The following is an 18,318-nucleotide window of genomic DNA, read 5'->3' as shown; positions in this document are numbered from 1 at the left end:
AAATGAACTCTGAACCAACTATATTAATTTGGGGACAGGTTGAAAAGCATTAGACATTTATGGCAATTTGGCTAGCTAGCTTGCTGTTGCTAGCTAATTTGTACTGGGATATAAACATTGGGTATTATTTTTACTGAATTACACAAGGTCCTCTACTAGACAATTAATCCACAGGTAAAAGGGTAAACCGAGTTAGTTTTTAGTAATCTCCTCTTTCAGGCTCCTCTTTTTCTTTGGACTTTATATGGCGGTTGGCAACCAACTTTAAGGTGCATTACCACCACCAACTGGACTGGAGTGTGGTCCTCAGTTCGTCTTTCAATTACCCATGTGGGTACATACTCCTAAAAACCAATGAGGAAATGAGACAGGCGGGACATGCAGCGCGTCAAGCCTCCCAAATAGAACCGAGTTCTATTTTAGTGCCTGGCTACGCAGACCAGTGTGGGTGCAATAATTGAATAACATGTAACTGTACATTTATTTTGCAACACGAACGGTGTGTTCAGCATGTTACAGTGGGGCAAAAAAGTATTTAGTCAGCCACCAATTGTGCAAGTTCTCCCACTTAAAAAGATGAGGTCTGTAATTTTCATCATAGGTACACTTTAACTATGACAGACAAAATGAGGGAAAAAATCCAGAAAATCACATTGTAGGATTTTTAATGAATTTATTTGCAAATTATGGTGGAAAATAAGTATTTGGTAACCTACAAAAAAGCAAGATTTCTGGCTCTCACAGACCTGTAACTTCTTCTTTAAGAGGCTCCTCCATCCTGCAATCGTTATCTGTATTAATGGCACCTGTTTGAACTTGTTATCAGTATAAAAGACACCTGTCCACAACCTCAAACAGTCACACTCCAAACTCCACTATGGCCAAGACCAAAGAGCTGTCAAAGGACACCAGAAACAAAATTGTAGACCTGCACCAGGCTGGGAAGACTGAATCTGCAATAGGTAAGCAGCTTGGTTTGAAGAAATCAACTGTGGGAGAAATTATTTGGAAATGGAAGACATTCAAGACCACTGATAATCTCCCTCGATCTGGGGCTCCACGCAAGATCTCACCCCGTCGGGTTAAAATTATCACAAGAACGGTGAGCAAAAATCCCAGAACCACACGGGGGGACCTAGTGAATGACCTGCAGAGAGCTGGGACCAAAGAAACAAAGCTTACCATCAGTAACACTACGCCGCCAGGGACTCAAATCCTGCCGTGCCAGACGTGTCCCCCTGCTTAAGCCAGTACATGTCCAGGCCCGTCTGAAGTTTGCTAGAGAGCATTTGGATGATCCAGAAGAAGATTGGGAGAATGTCATATGGTCAGATGAAACCAAAATATAATTTTTTGTAAAAACTCAACTCGTCGTGTTTGGAGGACAAAGAATGCTGAGTTGCATCCAAAAAAACACCATACCTACTGTGAAGCATGGGGGTGGAAACATCATGCTTTGTGGCTGTTTTTCTGCAAAGGGACCAGGACGACTGATCCGTGTAAAGGAAAGAATGAATGGGGCCATGTATCGTGAGATTTTAGGTGAAAACCTCCTTCCATCAGCAAGGGCATTGAAGATTAAACGTGGCTGGGTCTTTCAGCATGACAATGATCCCAAACACACCGCCCGGGCAATGAAGCAGTGGCTTCGTAAGAAGCATTTCAAGGTCCTGGAGTGGCCTGGCCAGTCTCCAGATCTCAACCCCATAGAAAATCTTTGGAGGGAGTTGAAAGTCTGTGTTGCCCAGCAACAGCCCCAAAACATCACTGCTCTAGAGGAGATCTGCATGGAGGATTGGGCCAAAAGCAGCAACAGTGTGTGAAAACCTTGTGAAGACTTACAGAAAACGCTTGACCTCTGTCATTGTCAACAAAGGGTATATAACAAAGTATTGAGAAACTTTTGTTATTGACCAAATACTTATTTTCCACCATAATTTGCAAATAAATTCATTAAAAATCCTACAATGTGATTTTCTGGATTTTTTTTCTCATTTTGTCTGTCATAGTTGAAGTGTACCTATGATGAAAACTACAGGCCTCTCATCTTTTTAAGTGGGAGAACTTGCACAATTGGTGGCTGACTAAATACTTTTTTGCCCCACTGTATATGCATCTTTCTACTATTAGGGACTTCCTTGTATAAGTGAACGGGGAGGAGACATGTTAAGTCAATGTACAGAGAGACAGATCTGACATACATTACCAGTCAAACTGTAGACACACCTACTCATTCAGGGTTTTTCTTTATTTGTACTATTTTCTACATTGTAGAATAATAGTGAAGACATCAAAACTATGAAATAACAAAAACGTGTTAAACAAATCAATATAGAAAGTAGCCACCCTTTGCCTTGATTGACAGCTTTGCACACTCTTGGCATTCTCTCAACCAGCTTCATGAGGAATGCTTTTCTAGCAGTCTTGAAGGAGTTCCCACATATGCTGAGCACTTGTTGGCTGTTTTTCCTTCACTCTCCTTGGTCAAATAGCCTCACACAGTCTGTGGGTGTGTTTTGGGTCATTGTCCTGTTGAAAAACAAATGATAGTCCCAATAAGAGCAAACCAGATGGAATGGCGTATCGCTACAGAATGCTGTTGTAGCCATGCTGGTTAAGTATGCCTTGAATTCTAAATAAATCACAGACACTGTCTCCAGCAAAGCACCATCACACCTCCTCCTCCATGCTTCACGGTCAGAACCACACATGCCGATATCATCCGTTCACCTACTCTGCGTCTCACAAAGACTTGGCGGATGGAACCATAAATCTCAAATGTATGACCAAAGGACAGATTTCCACCGGTCTATTGTCCATTGCTCGTGTTTCTTGACCCAAGCAAGTCTCTTCTTATTATTGTTGTCCTTTAGTAGTGGTTTCTGTGCAGCAATTCGACCATGAAGGCCTGATTCCTCTAAACAGTTGATGTTGAGATGTGTCTGTTACTAATCTCTGTGAAACATTTATTTGTGTTGAAAATTGAGGCTGGTAACTCTAATGAACTTATCCTCTGCAGCAGCTGTGTCTACCTTTCCTGTGGCGATCCTCATGTGAGCCAGTTTCATCATAGAGCTTGATGGTTTTTGCGACTGCACTTGATGAAACTTTCAAAGTTCTTGAAATTTTCTGTATTGACTGACCTTCATGTCTTAAAGTAATGATGGACTGTCATTTCTCTTTGCTTATTTGAGCTGCTCTTGCCATAATATGCACTTAGTCTTTTACCACAGGGATATCTTATGTATACCACCTTACAACACAAATGATTGGCTCAAACACATTAAGAAGAAAATAAATTCCACGTTAACTTTTAACAAGGCACACCTGTTAATTGAAATGCATTCCAGATGACTACCTCATGAAGCTGGTTGAGAGAATGCCAAGAGTGTGCAAAGCTGTCGCCATGGCAAAGGGTGGCTGCTTTGAAGAATCTCAAATATAAAATATATTTTGGTTAAACACTTTTTTGGTTACGACATGATTCCATATGCGTTATTTCATCATTTTGATGTATTCACTATTATTCTACAATGTAGAAAATAGTACACATTAAGAAAAAACATTGAATGAGTAGCTGTGTCCAAACTTTTGACTGGAGTGAGTGGTTTTATGTGCATGATTCCATATGGAGAGATTGGACAGCACTTTGTAAGGAAGTGAGACTGTTACACAATTAGCATTTATGACTTGGTTTGCACAAAATAATCCACTCTGAAGCTCTACTGTGTGACTATGAAAACAGATTATCAAAGTTAAAAGAGGAGCTATGAAAAAAAGGGAGGGCAAGAGAGATGAGATGGAGGCGGTTGTTTGCTTTGAAATCCATCTCTTACTGAGCCCCCTCCACTCCCAACTAAATTCTCTGTGCGCATGGCTCACTTCATTGCCATAGAAACCTTCCCTTTAATAACAACGGAACCTAATTTCCTCCTCCTGACAAATGCTCCAGAGGGGTATCCCACAAAGCAGGATTAATGAATTAGGCAGCTAACTCTGATAAACATCTACAAATAACTATTGATTTTCTAGTTCAACAAGAAAGTTAAACTTGGATACGTGTTTTTGGTTGTTGGGTCAATTAGACCATTCCCATTTCAAGGTTATCTTTTTTTTTTTAAATAGAATGTTTTTTCTAAATATTTCAGCAATTTAACTCATTGATCCTGCTTTGTAGTATTCCCCTCTGATCGCCCTAGGACACCACCTGCACCAGCCAGTCCCAAGGCCCACTTCCTACTCTCTACACCCTACCTACCAGCAGGCCCCCACCGCACTCTCTACGCCCTACCTACCAGCAGGCCCCCACCGCACTCTCTACACCCTACCTACCAGCAGGCTCCCACGCACTCTCTACACCCTACCTACCAGCAGGCCCCACCGCACTCTCTACACCCTACCTACCAGCAGGCCCCCACCGCACTCTCTACACCCTACCTACCAGCAGGCCCCCACCGCACTCTCTACACCCTACCTACCAGCAGGCCCCCACCGCACTCTCTACACCCTACCTACCAGCAGGCCACCACCGCACTCTCTACACCCTACCTACCAGCAGGCCCCCACCGCACTCTCTACACCCTACCTACCAGCAGGCCACCACCGCACTCTCTACACCCTACCTACCAGCAGGCCCCCACCGCACTCTCTACACCCTACCTACCAGCAGGCCCCCACCGCACTCTCTACACCCTACCTACCAGCAGGCCCCCACCGCACTCTCTACACCCTACCTACCAGCAGGCCACCACCGCACTCTCTACACCCTACCTACCAGCAGGCTCCCACGCACTCTCTACACCCTACCTACCAGCAGGCCTACCTACCAGCAGGCCCCCACCGCACTCTCTACACCCTACCTACCAGCAGGCCACCACCGCACTCTCTACACCCTACCTACCAGCAGGCCACCACCGCACTCTCTACACCCTACCTACCAGCAGGCCACCACCGCACTCTCTACACCCTACCTACCAGCAGGCCCCCACCGCACTCTCTACACCCTACCTACCAGCAGGCCCCCACCGCACTCTCTACACCCTACCTACCAGCAGGCCCCACCGCACTCTCTACACCCTACCTACCAGCAGGCCCCACCGCACTCTCTACACCCTACCTACCAGCAGGCCCCCACCGCACTCTCTACACCCTACCTACCAGCAGGCCACCACCGCACTCCCTACTCTTCCTCTTATCTTTTCACCATTTTCCCCTTCCCTATTTTCTTTATGTTATTCCTCTCATGCTCTTTCCATTTACTTCTCTACCTTCTGCCCCACTAACTTTTTTTTGTGGTATCCTCTGGTTTAAGCTATTCTTCTTACCCTTCATACTTTTTTGGGTTATTTTAGTTCACATCAATGATTGCGATTAGACTCAGTTAAGACATAAAGCAGCAAGTTGGGACTTTCTGAGAAACATTTATACACTCGCCCGACCCACAGCTACACACACACACTATTTATTTATCCCTCTCTCTCTTTCTCTCTCTCTTATCTAAGCTTTCCTAACTGGCTTGTATCCTGTTCATTTGTTACTTTTCTATCTCACCTCCTCTATTCCCTTATCGTCTGTTACAGTCAATGTCCCTTATCGTCTGTTTTGTCAATGTCCCTTATCGTCTGTTACAGTCAATGTCCTTATCGTCTGTTACAGTTTTTTGGGTTATTTCTGTTACAGTCAATGTCCCTTATCAGTCTGTTACAGCAGCAATGTCCCTTACTTTCTGTTAAACATTTATACATGTCCCGACCCATCGTCTGTTTTAGTTATCCCTCTCTCGTCTGTTACAGTCAATGTCCCTTATCTAAGCTTTCCTAACTGGCTTGTATCCTGTTCATTTGTTACTTTTCTATCTCACCGCCTCTATTCCCTTATCGTCTGTTACAGTCAATGTCCCTTATCGTCCGTTACAGTCAATGTCCCTTATCGTCCGTTACAGTCAATGTCCCTTATCGTCTGTTACAGTCAATGTCCCTTATCGTCTGTTACAGTCAATGTCCCTTATCGTCTGTTACAGTCAATGTCCCTTATTGTCTGTTACAGTCAATGTCCCTTATCGTCTGTTACAGTCAATGTCCCTTATCGTCTGTTACAGTCAATGTCCCTTATCGTCTGTTACAGTCAATGTCCCTTATCGTCTGTTACTGTTGATGTTCCTTATCGTCTGTTACTGTTGATGTTCCTTATCGTCTGTTACAGTCAATGTCCCTTATCGTCTGTTACAGTCAATGTTCCTTATCGTCTGTTAGTCAATATCCCTTATCGTCTGTTACAGTCAATGTCCCTTATCGTCTGTTACTGTTGATGTTCCTTATCGTCTGTTACAGTCAAATATCCTGTTTTCTACTTGTTTGGTTCTCTTGTAACAGTAGGTCTAGTCAAAATGGCACTTCATTTCTTTACATAATACTTGCATGCAATTTGTCTTTACTTTCCAAATACATTTAGCTAAGTGTATGCTACAACATCTTTTCATCTCACCTGGTAGGATTCAGTGTTTGTATCGCATGTTAACAACAAGAGAGTGCAATAGCTTTTTATTGCTCAGATAAACCACCTCCCTTCACAAAAAAAACAAAGATTGAGAGACCATTTATTTACAACCACTCTGTGATCTGCACTCTCCACCAGTACCTTAAAAGACTCTCAGCCTTTTCCCTTTTCCATCGCTCTCTCTTTCCTTCTCAGTTTGTTTATTTGGGCACTGTGCCAGGTATTTCCCTAGTCTGCCTGCTGCTCCAGAATGCTACCTCCCCCTTAAGAGCCCAGAGCCCTCCCCACTCCCCCTCCAATTCACCTACTAGTATGTGTTGCCAGGCAACCAGCCGACCAAGAGGTCTGGAGCAGTCACTCTCTCTGACCAATCAGGTTGCAGTGTTTATTTTCAAATAGTTGATTGAACGTTGTCCACAAGCACTGTGTCTTCAGATACCATTTTATTAATGTTCTGTTCAAAGTTTTATCCTCACACTGAAGGGTCAGTTTTCCAGGCTTTCTGTATTTTTGTGGGGATTTTGCGATTACCGCTATCTATCCTTGTTCCACCCTTCATAGACTAAGAAGCACATACAGGCAGTCTACCACTGAGCGGCAGCACTAGCTTACAGCTGCACAGGTCACAGGTCACAAGAAAGAAAGGCTGCCGGGTAGCAGTTGCTAAGCAATCTAGCTCGTTTACCTGTGGCTCATTTGTGACCGACTTTGTGATTGACACAGATGTCTGGTAATGTGATTATACGTTATCATTATCAATGCCACTGTTCTGAGTACACTAAAGTCATGATAGTCATCACTTTTCAGTAGTACATGTTCTAAATGAAAAAGCAAGCAATGTTCATATGGTCTCTTGTATAGTGGTGTTCCATCTGCCTATGAGAGGGCGTACATTCATTAAATACTTGTGTGCTCTGGTAGACTTAAACACCCTCAGTTTGTGGTAAATGTGAGCGGTTGAAATGACAGTCGGCTGGAAACAGATAAAGCCCTGGGTTAGGTTAAACATTAGTCTTGATCAGCCTTCTGAGTTTCAGTTCACTTCATTCTGCCGTGTACAGGAAGTTTCCTCATGAATGATTACAGCTGCCCTCCATTTCACAGGCTGCTAAGGGGGTCTCCATTTTGTGTGTCTGAGGAGCCATGTAATTCCCCTGAGCCCCAACTTGTTTATTTCACCATGTGCACTGGAGACCACTGCTTTGTATGAAGGATCCGTATCCCCAGTTAGTACAGATCCAAACGTGTATTATCTTATTCCTCCTTGCATGGGTCCTTTTATTCCACTTGAGCCTCCCTATCTCTCGGCCAGCCCTGCTCCTTCCTCTATCATTTCTTCGTGCCCTCTCCTCTCGGCTCCCATCAGTCCCTCCCCCACCCTATCCTCTGTCCCTCCTCTTCTCTGCTCTCTGCTTGCTGTGCAGATGGTTCTTTGTTGGTGCTTCATAATAGGGCTGAGGTCAGTGTGGCCTAACATTAACACATGCATACTACTCTGTAGTACACCATCATTTCCCCTTCTATGTTTGCTTATCTACAATGTCTCCGAAACTACAGCGCCACCAACGTTTTAGAATAAACAGAATGTCAGTCTCTCCCTACCTTGGTGATGAGGAAGTAGCCTTATAAACCCTAGATAAAGCTCTAGCCAGTAGTCACCCCACATTTAAACTGTAATGGCTGTGACTAAAAGGAAGATCATGACTGAGTTACCAACAGTCACAATTGACCTATTACATCAAAAGCTAGTCTAATTTAGACGAGTCGACACATTTCAATCGAGACATGGTAATAGGGGATCTGATCTTCTGGAGAAGGAGATGCGAATGAACCATCTGCCTCACCATTGGTCATAAGAGCCACCATTATTGAGCCAGTAGCCACTCATTCATAGTTCAACATTATCCTGATTGAGAGAACAAATGGGAGAGTTATTTGCATTTTGCACATAGTAAAATCTGTTCTAATAAAAAAGTAAAAAATTCATTTGAGAGCAAACATCATCCATGGTTTCATTTATTTATTTTTTTAAGCTTTACAAAAGAACCCTCAAGGTAAGATTTATGAATGTAGTTGTAGGTTCTGAGGAAAAGGGAGGTGAGGTGGTCCACCAATGAGATGTCTCTGGGCAGCGATTACACAGACCAATAGGCCTCAGTAAAGTGCAGGTAGAGTGAAGGCGGGAAAGCTAAAGGGAGGAGTGCTTAGGAGCAACTCTGAATTAGTGGAAATTTCCACTTTCCTGCAAGGCAGGGGTGTGGGTGGAGCTTGAGATGGAATAAGGTGGTGTTATACATACACAGGGCACATGGAGTCATTCCCAGTTCTCCTTACTTTAGCAATTAACCTTTTTCTCTACCACAATCTCTGTAATATATCTCACTTTATCTATGTATAGGCTACTCATTTTACCTGCCACAGACTTTTGCACTTGGGGAGCGTGACAAAACACCAAGAATAGAGTACTATAAAAAATACAAAATAACGCTCAGCAGGTAGGCCTATTGGGTTGAAGTATGTTTTGTTTCTCTCCTTGCTCTTCCATCCAGTACTTTTGCCTCTCATTTACCTTTTCTGTCTCATTACAACTATTTTAGTAATAGCCTAAATAAAAGGCGGCATCCATTCTGCAAACTGGTCCACGCTGTACCTGTACTTGTCATTTCGTTCCTCTCTCCTATAATGGTAATTTGACAAAACGAGAGATTTAAATTGATTACATGCTTCAATTTACCTGACACCTTTTAAATAACCAGGACACCTCCATGTGAGGGCCAAAGGGACACATTCCAGGAGGTAGCCAGCCATGAGGTTTTATATGTTTACAGGCTTAAAGGGAAATGTAAAAAAAATATATATAAAAAATCAACTTCATATTCACCATCTGCAGCACCACCCCAAGATCAGTATATGTGAAAGTGGCATGATTCTATGTTTTGTGGAAAAAATAGATAGAGGAAGATAAGCGTTTCCAATGACATCATCGGTGTGCATCATGATTTTATCCAATTATGAGTAGGCATTGCCTACTAATTGCCTATTAATTGTATACTAATTGGTTGATGAGGTCACTGGAAACATATCTTTTTCTATCTTTTTTACTACAAAACACAGAAAAGCCCCATTTTCACATATGTTGATGTTGGGCTGGTGCTGGAGATGCTGGAAATTAAGTTGAACAATTTTGACATTTTTCTTTAAAGGAATCCGAGAATACATCATGCAAGACAAATAACGTTGGTGAAGGGAGCAATCATAGGTCTTTTCATTATTGGACTGGCAGTGGTTCCAGATTTTCTGGAAACCTGGTTTGCCGTTGCTAAAGATAGAGATTTCTGCGCATGTGAATGATTTTTAGCTGCTGGCCAGTGCCCATTCCACTGCCTACGTAGCTGCTGCTCAGTGCTCCGCTGCCACTTCCCTTTCCTTGATCAGTGATGATTATTGCATGTATTCATGGAACTGTGTATGACCGACACCACTGTTGCCACTGATAGCAGAGACTGAGGGGTCCCCGCTGGCACATCCACTGTCTCTGAAATATTGAGGTTCTGTACACTCTGTCACAATATAGAAGTTAACTTATATGTTGTCCTGATTCTCTATTGGATTTGCCTGGGATCCCTAGAAAGCCGTTCAGAGTGTATGGGACACCGCTGTTCAGAAGAATAGAGCCCAGTTAGCCCCCGCCAATTCTTCCAATTATGGGGACCATTCCCCCTCCTAATCCTGATCTCTGCTCTTTGATGCCCCCACCCCTGCTCTCCCCTCAAGCACCGACATTCCATGGATCAGGTTACAGTCTTTTGTCTTCCTGTTTTTCAGGTGTGATTGCGAGTAACTCTTCTTTGTGTTTATTCAGATTTTTGTGAAAATCTGAAGAAGGTTGTGGTGGAGGGGATCCTTGTTGGCCAACCACTCACTCTTGCCTCTCATTCTAAAACTAAAGATCAACTTCTTGAGCACAAAGACTATATGCTCTCTGGTCCAGATGGTTATAAAGATTATCTGTGGCACTGCATCAGTTCATAAATAATGTTCCATTATAGCTTTCCAAGTTGAGTAGCAACTGTGAAGAAAATACCCTCACTGTGTCATAGTATGAAATGGAATACTGCCCATGATTATGAGACCTCCTTCTGCAAACCTAAAATGATGACAGCTCTCACAACAGTAAACAGCATACAGATGTTGCTCTCACTCTCTCTTCAGTCTCTGCTTGAACTCAGTCTTTTTAAGTGAACCTCTACCTCTAGTAACCTACAGGGACCAGCAGGAGGACATTTCTGGAAGAGGTCCAGTATCTATGGAAACAAGTTGAGGTGGTCGGCATACAAAAGAGAGAGAGAAATGACAGGAAATGATCTCACAAACACTCCCCCTCTCTGATTGCAGGGACTGACTGCTTTTATTAGGCAGTTAGACTGCTTCTTTTCTGAATCCGGACTACTACTGTGAAGAGACACTAACACACACTTTCTAAAACACACACACACACACACACACACACACATGTTATTCTTTAATGTAATATAGTATTATAATATTGTAATGTAATGAGGGAGCAATGTAAATGTGTATAATGCACACTGTTTTGTTTGATGTAATGTTTTTATCTCTGAACCCCCAGGAAGAGTAACTGCTGCCTTGGCAACAGCTAATGGGGATTCTAATAAACTACTACATACACACAGAGTGGGATGGTTAGATTGCAGATGTCTGTTTCAGTGTTCTGTGGTCTCCACATGGTCTTCATTTCTAAAATGAAAGGAGCACTGGAACTATGTCAGCCTTCATTGAATGCATTTCCTTTGCCATCTTCAATTGATTTTTAAAAAACGTTCATGTTTATCAGTGCATTGATGATCAAGAAATATTGGGAAGTATTTGATTAAAATATTAGTTAGTATTTACCAGTTAATTACTATGTAATTTATTTATGTTGGACACAATATTTGTTCTCTTATATTTGTTCCCAGACACAAACCCCAATGGACTGAGATAACCCAGCATCACTCTGACACAGCCTGTTGATCTCTCCATGTAATTATAGCTGCTTGACACCAGTCATAATTACATTTTAGTCAAATGTGGGATTTATGACTGAATGAGCACTCTGAGGCTAAATCAAATTAAGCTTTTGTACGCTAGTAAACCAGCCAGCCAGGCTATTTTACTCTTGAGAGTGCCCTAAAAATAAAGCCTGGGCCTTCATTTAACAATTGTTTGATATTGTTAATATCAAGAGTGCACATGCATGAATCCATATAATTTATACCTGAGAGTAGGAATATCCAAGCTATGGATATGAAAGATGTAGTAGTGTCAGAAAAAATCCAAAATAATCTCATAAATTGTTGCTCTTGTTACTGTTACATATGTTACATAAATATATCACTAGCCACTTTAAACAATGCTACCTTATATAATGTTTACATACCCTACATTATTCATCTCATATGTATACGTATATACTGTACTCTATATCATCGACTGCATCCTTATGTAATACATGTATCACTAGCCACTTTAACTATGCCACTTTGTTTACATACTCATCTCATATGTATATACTGTACTCGATATCAGCTACTGTATCTTGCCTATGCTGCTCTGTACCATCACTCATTCATATATCCTTATGTACATATTCTTTATCCCCTTACACTGTGTATAAGACAGTAGTTTTGGAATTGTTAGTTAGATTACTTGTTGGTTATTACTGCATTGTCGGAACTAGAAGCACAAGCATTTCGCTACACTCGCATTAACATCTGCTAACCATGTGTATGTGACAAATAAGATTTGATTTGATTTGATTTATATCCTTTTAAAGGTTGTTTCAGTCTAATACAAAATAGGGATGTCCAAGCACATTCATATTTTGGAACAAAAATACTCCCCATTTTGGACCACCAAATCAAAGTTTATTGGTCGCAGGTGCAGCAAAACTCTGTTATCAAATTTGAGGAATTCGCTATTGTATTAGATTCCAATTAAAGGAGGCCATCTCTCAAATATATTGTGTGTACCTGAAAAGAAGCAAATGAAAATACACAGACTTTGACACTAATAATCCCCCACTTTTTGTGGGCTGTTAAGCATGTTCAGTGGGATGGCTCTGGGCCTGTGATGCCATGTGTAGCCACTCCCAGTGAGATGAGTGAGAAACAGAACAGAAGAACTGGGCTCACCTTAAATGACCCTGGAGAGAGGAAACAGGCGTGATCTGAGAAATTAAGTATTGCTTTCTATCGTTTTTGCTGCCCACCCAACCTTTTTAATAGATGGAAATAATTCATAATAGTACAAATAATTAAAACTGTTCTTAATACCATGATACTAATAAACAACATGTAAAATGCAATGCCTTGCACAACTATTTTATTGTGTTACAAAGTGGGATTAAAATGGATTTAATTGTAATTTTTTGTCAACAATCTATAAACACATGTAATGTTAAAGTGGAAGAAAAATTATATATAAAAAAAAAGTATAACTAAAATATATTTGTTGCATAAGTATTCAGCTCCCTGATTCAATACATGTTGGGCATACCTTGGGCATCGATTACAGCTATATGTCTTCTTGGGTAAGTGTATAAGAGCTTTGCACACCTGGATTGTGCAATATTTGCCCATCATTATTTTTAAATTCTTTAAGCTCTTTCAAGTCTTGCCATAGATTTTCAAGCAGATTTGAAGTCAAAACTGTAACTTGGCCACTCAGGAACAGGAAGAAGCAGGTTTTCCTGTAGGATTTGTCCTGTGCCATCCCGTTTCTTTTTATGCTGGAGTACTCCCCAGTATTTTCCAATGCCAAGCATACCTATACCATGATGCAGCCACCACCATGCTTAAAAATAAGGAAGCAGTTACTCAGTGATGTGCTGTGTTGGATTTGCTCCAAATATAAGGTTTTGCATTTAGGCCAAAAGTGTATTCCTTTGGTGTGTTATTTTGCCTATAAGATGCATGTTTTCAAATATTTGTATTCTTCTTTTCACTCTGTCATTTAAGTCATTATTGTGGAGTCACTACAATGTTGTTGATCCATCCTCTGTTTTCATTGAACTCTGTAAAATGTCAAACTAATGGCCTCATGGTAACATCCCTGAGCAGTTTCATTCCTGTCCTGCAGCTTAGTTCAGAAGGACGACTGTATCTTTGATGTCTCTGGGTGGTTTAATACATAATCTACGGCAATATTATTAATTTGACCATGCTTAATTAAAGAGATATTCAATGTCTGATTTGTTATTGTTACCCATCTACCAATCACTGCCCTACTTTATGAGGCTTTTGAAAAGCTCCCTGGTCTTTGTAGTTGAATCTGTGCTTGAAATTCAATACTTGACTGGGGGAACTTACAGTTGTTGTACGTATGGGGGACAGAGGAAGGGTTAGTCATTCATTGCCAGGTCGCAATTGTAAATGATAACTTGTTCTCAACTTGCCTACCTGGTTAAATAAAGGTGAAATAAATACAAATTCAAAAATAATATCAACCCCTATTATTTCACACAGAGTAAGTCCATGTAACTTATGTGATTTGTTAAGCCACATTTTACTCCTGAATGAATTTAGGCTCGCATAAACAAAGGGTCTGAATACTTATGCACTGACTATATTTTAGTTATGAATTTTTTATTTTTTGTCAATTGTTGACAAAAATGACAATTAGATCCATTTTAATCCCACTTTGCAACAATAAAATTGGGAAAAATCCAAGGGGTTTGAATACTTTCGCAAGGGACTGTATCAGAGGCAAACTGGAGTTATTGTATTTTAGATTAGAAGCATTGATTGCATGTCTGGGTCAGGGTAGAGGGGGTTGACAAACTTACTTTGCACTATGAGTGAGTCTGCATTATACTGGAACAGAGGCTCATTGTAGCACCATTTGCAACACAATAGCCACCACACAACATGCTAAATGAAACAGTGGCCATAAACAAAAGTGTCCAAAGTGGCTTGGCGCAGTTTGTGCACGTGTGTGCGCATGCATTTTTGTGTGTGTGGGTGCAGTGAGGCATCGCATACACAGACACACACATACAGACAGCAGATGACTAAAACACACTGCCCTGACCCTATCCCGACCTTTAACCAAATTATCACTGTCTGTAGGTTGGCAAACAGCAACCTCAAATATGTCTAATTGTAATTCATAAAAGCATCCAGGTTTTACAAGGAATCAACATTAAACATATGTATGAACCACAGGAAGCTGCTGAGAGCATGTGTTTGATGTATTTGATATTCTACTAATTCCGCTCCAGCCATTACCACTAGCCAGATCTCCCCAATTAAGGTGCCACCAACCTCCATCGGTATGAACCTGAACAGGACGAAAGACATTATGGCAGCTTCATTAAATAGTACCCACAAAACACCCGTCTTAACATCAACAGTGAAGAGGCGACTCCGGGATGCTGGCCTTTAGGCAGGGTTCCTCTGTCCAGTGTCTGTGTTCTTTTGCCCATCTTAAACTTGTATTTTTATTGGCCAGTCTGGGATATGGCTTTTTCTTTACAACTCTGCCTAGAATGCCAGCATCCCGGAGTTGCCTCTTCACTGTTGACATTGAGACTGGTGTTTGCGGATACTATTTAATTAAGCTGCCAGTTGAGGACTTGTAAGGCATCTGTTTCTAAAACTAGACACTCTAATGTACCTGTCCTCTTGCTCAGTTGTGCACCGGGGCCTCCCACTCCTCTTTCTATTCTTGTTAGTGCCAGTTTGTGCTGTTCTGTGAAGGGAGTAGTACACAACGTTGAACGGGATCTTCAGTTTCTTGTCATTTTCTCGCATGGAATAGCCTTCATTTCTCAGAACAAGAATAGACAGATGAGTTTCAGAATAAAGTTATTTGTTTCTGGCCACTTTGAGCCTGTAATCGAACCCACAAATATCTGATGCTCCAGATACTCAACTAGTCTAAAGAAGGCTTGTTTTATTGCTTCTTTAATCAGAAAACCAGTTTTCAGCTGTGCTAACATAATTGCAAAAGGGTTTTCTAATGATCAATTAGCCTTGATCAACTTGGATTTGCTAACACAACGTGCCATTGGTACACAGGAGTGATGGTGTCACGCCCTGGCCATAGAGGGGTTTTTATTCTCTATTTTGGTTAGGCCAGGGTGTGACTAGGGTGGGCATTCTATGTTCATGTTTCTATGTTTTCTATTTCTTTGTGTTTGGCCAGGTATGGTTCTCCATCAGGGACAGCTGTCTATCGTTGTCTCTGATTGGGAATCATACTTAGGCAGCCTTTTTTCCTTGTGTATTTGTGGGCTTTTTTTCCCTCCTTCAGTGTGGGATCTTGTTCTTTCGGTTGTGCGCAGGTAGTTGGCACAACGAAGCTGTTCGGTCGTTGAATTCGTTATTGTTTTGTTTTTTCTAAAAGTTTCACTTCATTATTAAATTATGTGGAACTCAAAGAACGCTGCACCTTGGTCTCATCCTTCTGACGACACCCGTTACAGATGGTTGCTGATAACGGGCCTCTGAACACCTATGTAGATAATCCATTAAAAATCAGCCGTTTCCAGCTACAATAGTAATTTTACAACATTAACAATGTCTACACTGTATTTCTGAGTAATTGGATGTTCTTTTAATGGACAACAAAAAAAGATTTTCTTTCAAGAACATTTCTAAGTGACCCCAAACTTTTTTTGAACGGTAGTGTACATATGCAATGAGTAATGCAAAATATGTAAACATTATTAAAGTAGCCAGTGATTCCAAGTCTATATATATATATATATATATATATATATATATATATATATATATATAGGCAGGATCTGAGGGGTCTGAGGAGGTCCCAGAGGATTGTTAAGGACTCTAGTCACTCCAACCAAGGTTTGTTCACTCTGTTACGATCTGGCAAACGAAATTGGAGCATCGGGTCTCGGACCAACAGGCCATCGGACTATTAAACAGCTAGACCCTAGCTGTCTACCCACCTGCACCTTAGAGCCTAATTGCACGGACTCTCCAAACACACACACACACCACATCACACACACCACACCACACACACACACACACACACCACACACACACACACACCACACACATACACCCCACCACACACACCACACCCACCCCACCACACACACCACACCCACCACACCACACACTCCACTGCTTTTACTATTTAAGCTGTTATACCAAGTCACTTTACTTTACTCACTTTACTACTTGTATAAAACATACATTTTGATATTAATTTTGATCATTTGGGTCCCACGTGGCTCAGTTTGTAGAGCATTGCGCTTTTTCTATCAGGATTGCTGTTGGTCACGCTAGCTCTAGCCAACCAACTTCTGTCACGTCATCCATAATTAAAAGATAGAGAGATTAGACACTATTGTCTGTGTCCTTCCAAAGAAGGAGAAGCCAAAGACAGTATGGTAGCAGTAGTTTAGAACGTCTGTGGAGAAGCTTATGAAACATGGACAACTGGATGGTGATTGGACATGTCTGTCAGGCTGACAGACAGCTTTACCTGGCGCCACTTTCTCTGGATAAGAGCGTCTGCTAAATGACTAACATGTAAACCAGGGTATTACAACTGGCAGCCCAAGGGCCTATTTGCCCCCCCCAAGTTTTCTGAGCAAAAAAAAAAAAAAAAAGAATCAATTATTTTTTAAATGTTCATTGTTGGACATAAATTTAAGAAATCTGTTCCCAAGTATTCCCACGCATAATAGAGAGACGTGATCATATACAAATGTAAGCAATGTTTGAAATTATTATGTTTTTGTCAAACATTAAATCTGTTTAGGCTTCTTGAGTCAATTTGCAGTCAAAGCATTATTTGTAATTATGTTCCGTCCCCTTGAACATCCGCTCAACAAAAAATCGTCCCACAGCTGAATCATTAAAAATGATTTTTTTTTTTAAACTAGTATAAACCATACCATAGTATAAACCAACCATTCTGTATATTCTAGTATGTCCATATTACTCAAATTCGTTTTTATTACTCTCTTTTTCTTCTATCTTTTTCGACTACTTGTTTTGTTATGATTAATATTGTGATTGTACTGCATTGTTGAGGAGTGTTAGCAGGTAAGCATCTCCCTGTATGTGTGCACTTGATCAATAAACATGTTATTTTATTTTGATTCCCCATCTAATAGAAATGTTGCCTGCTTGTTTCCCAAGCTTACATGGATCACTATGAGATATACATTAGTTATTTACAGCGCAGATATGACATATTACACAGTCACAGTGAATAAGTGTAGGTAGCCTACTGGCTGTGTGCTTGTTATAGGCTTACACATGTAGCTATTTTATTCAAATTCAAAATGCGGCACTTTGTTCTGGACCTTTATGTTTAAAATAGAAATGTCTAACCGAGCCAAGAGGTGTGGTTTACTTAGTAACTGGTTTCACATTAGCGTCGTTGTGCTGTAATCTGATACTTCTCTTTCTGAAGAAAAAGAGCGCACTGAAGACAAAGGGGATATGGGGCTTTAACGGGGTTTCATGCTTCTAGATAGGCGAAATGAGGGACAACATGCTTCGAATACAAATACATTAGTCAAAATCAAAACAAAAAAATCAAGGGGCAACAGTAGGCTTTTCATGAGGAAAATATGTTGTTGAATTTAAGCAATGCTTGCAGTCACACAAAGGGACGGTATTCATCAAAGCCACTTGAAGCACTTGGCATAGGCTATGTCTTACACGAAACGCCATTAAAATGTCAACATGTAATTAATGAGAGAGAATAACAATGTTTCTAACACTAAGATAAATGACATATAAATCGACATCATGTAAAAACTTTCTTCACGCTGGT

This window comes from Oncorhynchus tshawytscha, linkage group LG02, assembly GCF_018296145.1.
Source record: "Oncorhynchus tshawytscha isolate Ot180627B linkage group LG02, Otsh_v2.0, whole genome shotgun sequence".
NCBI lineage: Eukaryota > Metazoa > Chordata > Actinopteri > Salmoniformes > Salmonidae > Oncorhynchus > Oncorhynchus tshawytscha.
This window is presented reverse-complemented; position numbering follows the sequence as displayed.